A 10309-nucleotide genomic window follows, 5' to 3' on the forward strand; every position below is an offset into this window, starting at 1 on the left:
GCGGGGGCGGCGGCGGGGCGGTCACCCCGGCGAGCGGCGGCCGGCGCTGCCCCGGGGGAAATTCAGCGGGGCGGCCCGCGGGGCCTGTCAGGAGCGCGGCCGTCGGGCACCCTGCGCGGGGTGGGGTGGGATTTGAGAGGGGGGCGGGGCGGCCGCCTGCCCTCAGCGCCCGCGGCTTTTCCCAGCGCGTTTTCCTGCTTCTTGGGTACTGGGGGCTGCGCGCTGGGCCGCCGGCTGGGTCTGAGGTGGTTACAGATGGCGGGGGGGTCATGGTGCTCGTTCCGCGGGGGCGCGGGGTGGGGGCTCGGCCTTGGGGTGCCCGCGCTGCTTGGCTGCAGCCCGGCCCTGCGCACGGGAGGGTGCCGGGAGGGTCCCGCGAGGAGGTGAGGTGGCCAAAATAGCAGGTGTTGGGGGGATTTTGGAAGCGGGTCCTTGGTCTTTCACCTTTGGTGTATTTAAGATGCAGAGTCGAAATACGAGCCTGAAGGGCGCTTGTGGTGCTGCTGGTTTCCTCTGTCGTAGCAGCAGAGGCGCAGTGCTGGGCGCCCGTCTCGGCACCCCCGGCTTTGAGCCGCGAGGAGCTGTACCAAACGAACGAGGGGAATGCAAACGTCTTTTCCCAGGCCATTGCCTACCCAGACAGGGAAGAGGGATCCCAGTGGAGCAAATTACTTTACCTTTGACACTGACCTGTTACCTTGTCTGCTGAAAAAATCGTTTGCGTTCAGGACCTGTCCCAAATGGTGTTGCTGCTCCAGTCCCTAGAAAATTCGCAGATTGTTAACACACAGTGAAATCTGTGGCCTCCCAAGTGCCGGAAAAAATAAGAGAGAAAAATAAGTAGTAGATACGGATACACTGCAAGGAGGAGGCTGACAGTGGTTTACGTAAACACACTTGGGATTAAACCGAGCAGCGCTGCGTTTCTGGGTATATTGCATAGTACCTACACAGAGAGCTCGGTGCTGGTTGCAGAGCCAGCCCAGAGGTCGGGTGGAGAGCTGAGGGAGAATAAGCTCTGTGCTGTCACATCTACGCTGTCATTGCTGCTGAGCCTCTCAGCTTGAGACTCTGCCTCAGTTAGCAAGAGCTAGACACAATAGTTGGTGGTGAAGAGTTGGTATCGCACCGTGTGCTTTTCAGGTGGTCTGTCCAGCTGACCACAAGATCACTGAAGAGTGCTGGGCGTGCTCCTGGGACACATCTTCTGGTTTAGTTTCGTCTGATGGGAATCTGGTTCATGCATGGCAAGACCTCTCTGCATTGAGAACCAAAGCACAGTAAGTGCACTTCAGAAGTGCACTCCTGATCCAAACTAAAATGCACTATAGACATACCCTAATGCCCACCTTTGACTGTAGGTTGGTCATAGACATTTTTTTGCCGGGCATGTCACTTTTCTGCTGTTTTCCATTCAGCCCCATGTGCTGCCTACACTAGTGCATCTGAATGCAATAAGATTTCTCATCTGGCAACTGTAGTAAAAACTCATTTCCCAGGCACAGCAAAGAGTGATGGTTACTGATTCCACATTACATAGCATGTGAGCAGAAACATGAAATGGTCTCTTGCTTAACTGATGACTGACGCAAATGGATCCCCTTTCCTCAAGAGGTGTAAAATATCTGCAGTTGCAGCTCCTCAGTCAAAGAACCACCTGGACTACTCTAGGGCTTAACTTTGGCCCCTGACTTATGTGCCAGCGTTTTGTACAACTGTGGGCTTTACTGAAGCCCTGCCTGCGGGGACTCACTGTCAGCACTGGGGTCTGTGGGGTTCAGGGCGTGGTTCAAGACGTTTACCCAGCTTCCCTGTCGCTAATTAGATCTGTTTGTCTTAGCGCTGAAACAAAACAAGTTAATGAGTGTATAGGTGAATAAAATACTTCCTTGATCCTGTTGTTAGTGGTTGCTATATTTCACACTCATGCTCTTTAAATATGAAAGGAAGTACAAAACTTTACTGTCTCTGATGCTAGATTCTTCAATATGTCAGTGCACGTTCAGCGAGTATGTGAATATGAGAGTTTACTCAGAGTAAACTGCATATGTGTTTATTTTCTCTGCTGATCTGATAAGGTGCTGAGAATTTTAAATTATGATTCTGCTGCCTTCCTTGCATTGCGTCACCTCATGATAGTGGTATTTGGCTAGCTCTGGAGTTAAATTTACAGTAGAAATATAACAAAATCCAAAGATATACTGATTTGTTGCAGTAGTTGGATATAAACATGAAAAGGACTGTATTTTCTAACTGTACAAATACGTTAGAAAATAGTTAGAGGTTTTAACTAAATACACACAAAAACCTTTTGAAGCTCATGTATGTATCTAATCACATAAATCTCAATAGTTAAAATCCAGAAGGTGAAAACTTACCATTTCCATCTCTATCACTACAATCCACCTTTATTCCAGCTACCTATTCAGTATTTCTCTGTCCTGAAGTTGAAGTCATTATGCTTACACTAAACAAGACATGTTACAGGCTGTGGGATATTCAGAGAAATATGATGAAAACGGAAGAAGATTCCTCTTGGAGCATATATGAGGGCACGTTAAAATTCTTCAGCACTCTGAAAGTAAAAGTTTGGGGTGAGTGAGAAGAGACCTATGTGGGACAGAGCACTTTTGATACTCCAGATGCATGCCAGTCACAAGGTGAATGTTGGCAGAAACGTGGGAAAAGGCGGAGCCATAATCTAAGTTTTGAATCTGAAAGGAGACAAATGCTTACTGATGAGACTGTATTTTCTCAGAGCAATTCAGTCAGAGTAGTACACTGGTTCAAGTCATGGGTGCAGAGGAGCAAGCAATGAGCTGGGAAGACCAGAAAAGATGGCCTGGCTAGGCAGCTCCTTCATTTACTACTCCTTAATGCAGAAGAGCCTGTTCGGAGTAGGTATGCTGAATGGTACTGTCCACAGTCTCCCTAGAGTTCCCTTTCACCCTCTCTCAATAAAAAATCCTGGTGTTTGCAGGGGTGACTTCCCTGTTTATTGAAGTGTAAGTATGTTTCATCCACATGCAAGATGGCAGGACAAGGCAGGAAGACTGAAAATAGTGGTTAATAGCACTGAAGAGATTTGAAAACAGCAAGATGAGACAGAATCTGGTTTACATTATCTTGGAAAGTTTATGCAGATTGGTATTGCTGCTAAACAGTTTTTGGAAGAAGATAAAACACTGTTTAAAGAGCAAATCTCAAAAAGAGGCAGAAACTTAATATGTTCAATGAAAACTCAATTTTACACAGAAAATCTCTTCCTGATGCTGAAAGAAATACATATTCATTTTGTAGGAATTTGATGTCGTGACTATCAAACTGAGAGTACCTATAAGCCAGACAAACAGTAGGATTTCTACTAACTGTGAAAAGAAAGAAATCCTTACAATAAAACTAGGGAATCATAAGTAAAAATCCTTTATGACCCCTTTATTTTTCTGCTTTAATTGTTCATAAATATCTTGAAGATTTTGGAGGTCTCTGCAACCACTTTACACAGACAAACTGAGCACAGTCTGCTGAGAACTACATTGAATTCATTGTGGCTTTGCAAAGGGACAGTTTCTGTATATGAAAAAAAAGCTCAGTGTCAGGAGAGGGTCTACAACAGAAGACCGTTCTTTCCTGTTCCATCCTCTCTAGCCATGAACAATTCGTTCACCTCTTCAGTGCAAGCTGATTTGAAGACTGTTATCATTTCTCCCCTCAGTTTTCTTTTCTGTAGACTAAACAACCCCAATTCCTTCAATCTTTCCACATGGGTCAAATATTAGAGCAGGCGTCATCTGACTGTGTAGTTTTTAGTTGAAATATTACCTTATCCTTAAACGTGAGTAGGAGTTACAGATAAGCACATTTTGTCATTTCTTGCTTTTTTTTCTTTTTAAAATTGATCAAGTGACGTGAGGCTATTGTGACAAAAATTACATAGCCTATGTTCAAACTGTCTTGTGTCTCTAATACGGTGCACCAGACATTTTGCATTTTAGAGCTGGCAGACATGCGTTATTTTGGTGCTTGTTGTCTTCTGAAGTAATCAAGCCTTTAAAAGAATAATTTGCTGCTGTTCAACAGTCTTCAATTTAAGTAATAGTATCTGTAATGAGGTGTTTCATTGCTTCTGATGGGCTCTTTACAATTTAAAATGGGTACGGAAGCGAGATATATTAAGCGTATAGCATCTGACAGATTTTGATTTCTAGTAGTACTAGCATTGAAAGTAATTCTAGCACTTCCTTTCAGCACTATGGCATTTTAGTGAGCTATGATTTATTGTAGTGATACAGAAATATTTCATATCCAAACTGCTCTAGTATATCATGTTATAGAGGTAAAAAGAATTCTGGGCATGACATACGTAGTAATAATGCTTTATGGTTCTATAGGCACTTTCATCAGTGTTAACTGCTTGACAGCTGCCAGGATATAAAACTTGGGAGTAAGCACTGTGTTCTGTAAGGCTGCTGTAACTGCGCTTTTATTTTTATTTCCTCATTTTGAAATGGGTTTTTCATTCTCAAACCTGAATCACTGAAACTGTGTCATCTTCCCAGACTTGATCTTTCTCCATATTGTTTAACAATGCCATTACTTGTCTTGGGTTTTTTAACGTATCACTAGCAGAGTAAAGTCATATGTTTAAAGCCAAACTTTAATCTCATAAAGACTCAGAAATGACACCACTTCATTTTATACATTGTCTGAATTATAAAAGGGTTAAAAGCTATAAAATATCAGGGCCATTGCGATTGCATATAATTCTAAGAGACCACAGTTAAAAAAAACAACTTAAGGTCCACAAATTTTAAGTCACTATATATGGCCTTCATGAATAATGAAGAAAGAGGTTTATGGAGAGTTTTGTTTGTGATTTTTTGTCTTTTCCTTTATGTGACTTCAGAAAGATGGAGTGTATCATATGTGTTGTCTCTTCTATTAAATCACTTGTAAAATGGCTTAGACTTCTCCTGTCATCTGGTGCACTTATGCAAAATAAATGTGTCCTATGCTCCGGATAAGTGTCTTCCTTTTGGTGAATAGTTTTTAAGCATTTTAAATTTTGTATCCAAACACAATTTGAAGTGTCACCCTTCCACTCTAATGGTCAAAGCATTTATTTAGGTGATACCAGCAATGTGTTTTCAAAATAGTGCAGCTGGAGCCAGAACCATTTTTGCGTTGAGCACATTTGTTTACAGGATATCAGAGCTATCTGTAATTGCACATCTCACTGCAGTGAGCATTTAGCACATAGTCATTCATTTGAATTCTGTTTTTCATAACGTCTGCAGTTGCGTAAGATTCCTTAGGGGAAAAAGAAAAAAACTAGCAGTAAAGCCTAGCTGTAAGGAAGCATACGGTCAGATTTCTTTGTTTCCAAGGCAAAGAAGCTAAAACTTAGCTAAAAAAAAAAAGCTAATAATTCATAGCTCCTTAAAATTACATGGTTTGTTTGGTTTTTTTTTCTCTGATTATTACTTAACAATAAAGATTCTAGTTCTCCAAACAGTTCTGCACATCGTTTAACTATGGCCGCGGTCTCTCTTCCATAGAACTACTCACACGTAAAGATAAGTACACAGGTATTTTAAAATTATGCCTTTGTCAATAACTTTAAGTTCCAGTAATCGATACTTCTAGCCTGATGATGCCAGAGGTGCAAATCAGGATATACTGCCTGTGGCTCTGGGCTCTTAAGAGAAAACAGGAGAGAATTCCTTCCTTAAAAACACAAATGGGAAATTGGAAAAGTTGTGAAGCACCATCCCATCACATGACTATGGTGAAGAATTGGTCCAGCTTTGCTCTTTTCCTGTGAGATTTTTAATTATTATTATTAATATATTTGTTGGAGTTTTTTTTGAGCAAGAGGAAGGTAGGGGAAGAAGGAAATAGGAAGAGTGAAACAGAAAAAGATCATCAATTGTTTAAGAGGTAAATAGCAACTCAGAAGTAACGCTTGGAATATACTTGGAATACTCAGCGTTGAGAAGACATGTGAATGGGATTGGTTTCCACCTTGCAAATACCAGAGAAGACTGTAGTAGTCAAGAGGAAAACCGAGGCTTGCAGCTATTCAAGAGGAAAGTGACAATGACAAGAGTTTTTCGTTTACAAGTCATAAAGAAAGTGGTCAGAGAGCTTTTGTATGAAAAGTGGTAATTTTAGAAAAGACCTTAGTATCTAGAGCCAGGGAGAAGGCTGCTTCAAGAATGGTTTTACATGGACAAAAACAAGTTCGTGATTTGTTTCAGGATGAGTGAAAGGTGAGGATAAGTGATATTTCTCCTTCAACTCACTCTAGAGCCCGCTGTGCTGACAGAAGTACAAAGTTATCTTCGTTAGTGCAGGAAATACAGCTTAGAAGATACAGGGAAAACAGATATGTGTAATTTCAGTGTCCCTGAAGTTCAGCATTGTTATTACCATGCTGAAAGTAGTGACTGATCAAGGACCCCATCTATCTAGTAGGTTTCTAATCAGTAAGATGCAGTGTTACTAGAAGCATGAATTAATTTACTACTTTACAGAATACACTATGTAAGAAAGATATCTTAAGCTACCTACAAAGATTTAGGGCCAGTTATTCACCTGCATATTTCTTTTAAACTTTGGAAGGGATTTCATACTTATACATACACCATTGCCTGCATACACTTGACTTAGATATCACCGCGTTTGTGGCATGTTTCAGGTCATTATGAAAATACACACTGAAGTAAAGAAAATGTTTTATTGGAGCTGTCATACTCTTCCTGGAGATGTTGCCAATCAGAGAACAAATTTCTGAGAAATACATACCATGATCCTTTGTCTGTATGACGTCGTTTTGTATAAATTTTTGTACATTAAATATGTGCGGTAGCTAAAGGAACTCTGCCAGATTACGTAAGGATCTAGGAAAGGCCACTAGTGCTGCTTACAACGTGACCAGTAAGTGCTCAGCTGTGGGCAAGTATATATAGTCGGTGTTTTTCCGTAGTATTTTTTGAACAGTGTTACAGTTAGTCATATGTAAACTCCTGTGCAATTATCCTCATTAAGAATTTCTATGTCACAGCATCTAGGAAGGTATGATGGCTTCTTGCACTTGAAAAAAAAGCAGTATCCTGACTATCATGATACAATAACTCTGCATGTTTGACATTTTAGTGGTGCTTGTGTGGGTTTTGCAGCATTCAAACAAATGCAATGGAAGCTATTCTTCTCTCCCTCTCCATTTTATAACAATCCTACTCTAGAGCACGTCATAAATTTGACATTTTGTGCGTAGTAAGTTGCTACAGGAGTCACTCTTATATTTCATCACAGGAGTTTTTGTGGTGCTGGTAATGAATGGTAATGTAAGTGTGTTATTTTTGAGAAAGGAATTCTGAATAATTTGGAAATAATTCTTAGTTTTGGAGATCTGCACTGATGGCAGTGGGACCCTTTTGTGGTGGGTTGGCCCTGGCTGGATGCCCACCGAGCCACTCTGTCACTGCCCTCCTCAGCACGACAAGGGGGAGAAAATAAGATGGAGAAAAAACTCATGGGTCAAGACTAAGGCAGTTTAATGAAGCAAAAGCAAAGGCCACATGCGGAAGCAAAGGAAAACAAAGGATTTATTCTCTACTTCCCATCAGCAGGCAGTGTCCGTCCACTTCCCAGGAAGCAGGCTTTCAGTATGCCTATGGTTGCTCTGGAAGGCAAACGTTGCAGTAATGAATCCCCCCTGACTCCTCCTCCTTTCTCTTAGCTTTACGGCTGAGCAGACGCCATATGGTATGGAATATCCCTTTGGTCAATTCGGGTCAGCTGTCCTGGCTGTGTCCCCTCCTGATCTTTTGCCCACCTCCAGCCTACTGGCCTTTGGGGATGAGAGCAGGGAATGTTGGAGAGACAGCCCTGATGCTGTGTGAGCACTGCTCAGCAGTAGCCGAAACACTGGTGTGTCGGCAACACACTCCTGGCTACTGGCAATAAAAAGCACAGCACTAGGAGGGCTTCTACAGGGAAGGTTAACCCCATCCCAGCCAGACCCAATACACCTTTGTATTTACAAGTCAGATGTTGAGAGGTGCCTGAAGGGCCTCAGCATTGAATTCCTGTTAGGAAAAGAGGAACCAAGAGGCCTGACATGAAAAGCTGGAGATTTTTAAACACCTTGTTCACTTTTGGGAAAAGAGCTTTCAGACATTGGGGAACTTTTCATTATTGTTTTCAGACTACACAGGGTTAAGCTAGTGGAAAAGAATAGTGGTTTAAAGATTTTTCTTAAAGCATCAGCAACCCTCCTAAGCCCTGAAGACTACACAAAGCATTTTAAAACAAGAACTTCTTACAAAATACATAGAATATGCATAATGCATGGAAATGCAATTGTCTGGAATGACAATTTGCTCATACTGCTGTCACTTCTCAATATTTAATTAATCAGAAACTGATGCTGATGACACGTTTTTCACTTGCTGTTTGTGTTCTCTGTATTTCCTGTGAAGCAAGACTGCTAAGCCTTATCTGTATGTGTTCTTAGTACATTGCCATTAAATATTTTAATAGTTTTTGGGTTTTCACCCATTGATGTGACACATTGTAACATGTTAGAAAAAGTGAAAACAGTCTGGGAAATTTAAATTGGTCTGAATAAACAGATGAGGTCACTCAGCAACCTGATCTAGTTGAAGATGTCCCTGCATTGGACTAGATGACCTTTAAAGGTCTCTTCCAACCCAAACCGTTCTATTATTCTATGGAAAGGACTCAAATTTGTGACTGTGAGCAAATGAACCTGGGATAAATAGTTCAAGGATCAGATGTGTTAATATTTTACTGGGAAATGCTTTCAGAAATATGACTTCACATTGTGTTTTACGTGCTGAAATGCTTAGTGCAATTGAAACGCCATTGAAACTTTTGTTATTTCTTCAGTCTTTAGATTACTTATACTTTGCTGGACGCCATGTTTTCTCGATGTCTGGAAGCATACCTTAATTACATAATGTTTTGGATGGCACATCTCACAGAGTTTTGGTTGACAAAGCAAAGATTCGGATGGTGAAACAGATTACAGAATCCCCTTTATGTTATTTAATCCATTAAATTCTAGATAACCTTCATTAGAGGCCCAAAAGCCTTACATTGATTATTGTTTTCCAGTTCAAAATAGACTTTTGTGGATTTAAATCAAATCCCACAAATGCTACCTGGAAGCGGACTTATTTTTATGTCAGTTTTTACATATCTTAACACATGGCCCTGGTTTCTAGCAGAAGCAGCGGCAGAGTAGAAACAGAGCAGATGTTTCTCTGATTCTATCTAGGGATATGTCAATGGTATTCTCAGAAATAGAAAAATTTTGGCTTGGCAAACTACTGGTGGCATTTTTCTGCTCATTAAAACATCAGATTGATAAAGTCCATGTACTGCTGTGTTCCAAAATGTTCAAGCTTCTTTAAACATTAGCATTCTTATGATTTCATTGGCACCACAGGCTTCTAGGGAACTCACTTTTTACAGATTTCTTCTTCACATCTTTCCCTCCGTCAACCTGACAAGTGAGAAAAAGTCACCCCTAAGATTGCCAGTTGTGGCTGCTGCTGAAGGCAAGGGATTACAGTGAATACTTAAAATTCAGTTCCAGGAAAGCTTTTTTCTTTCTGAGGCTGTGCCCTGTCTCTCTCCCAGTTGACAGAAAAGCCAGCACTTTCTTAGATTTAGCAATGTTCTGTGTCAAAATTCTCTAACTTCAGACAGCATAGCCAGGGAAGTGACAGCTTTATATGTATCCCTTTGTAGAAGACCTCAGTAGAGTTGTAAATCTGAAGTTTATTCACAACTGTTGTGCTCATACAGTGCTATAAAAGCAGACTGATACATCGTGTGACGTGCAAACTACTGTTTTCACACTTAGGACACCAGTCTGTAAATTTGAACCAGTAAATCTTCTTGAAGGTGAAGACAAAATTGGTACTCATTTAATAAACACATTGGCTGTGTATATTATGTCTAATGCAGCAAATGTTCCCCTAGAGGATAAACAATGTCATCCACAGCGAAAGTGTTGTCTTTTAATGACATGGTTCATAAATTATAATGTCATCAGGAAATTAGATTCAAACCATTTAGAAAAGCAAAACGATTGTTTGAAATGTAAATTAGAACTTGGATCTTTTTTTCTGCCTCTTTAGCATCAGTGTAAACCCGCTTTTTACAAAGTGGTGTTTGCCTCTGTCAAAGCAGGATACTCAAAAGAGCACATGAACGGCACGTTGGTGAAGCCTTCCAGCAGGAGAGTCCGTGTTGGCTGACCTTCTCTTCTCTC

The sequence above is a fragment of the Tauraco erythrolophus genome, chromosome Z (genome assembly GCF_009769465.1).
Source record: "Tauraco erythrolophus isolate bTauEry1 chromosome Z, bTauEry1.pri, whole genome shotgun sequence".
Lineage (NCBI taxonomy): Eukaryota > Metazoa > Chordata > Aves > Musophagiformes > Musophagidae > Tauraco > Tauraco erythrolophus.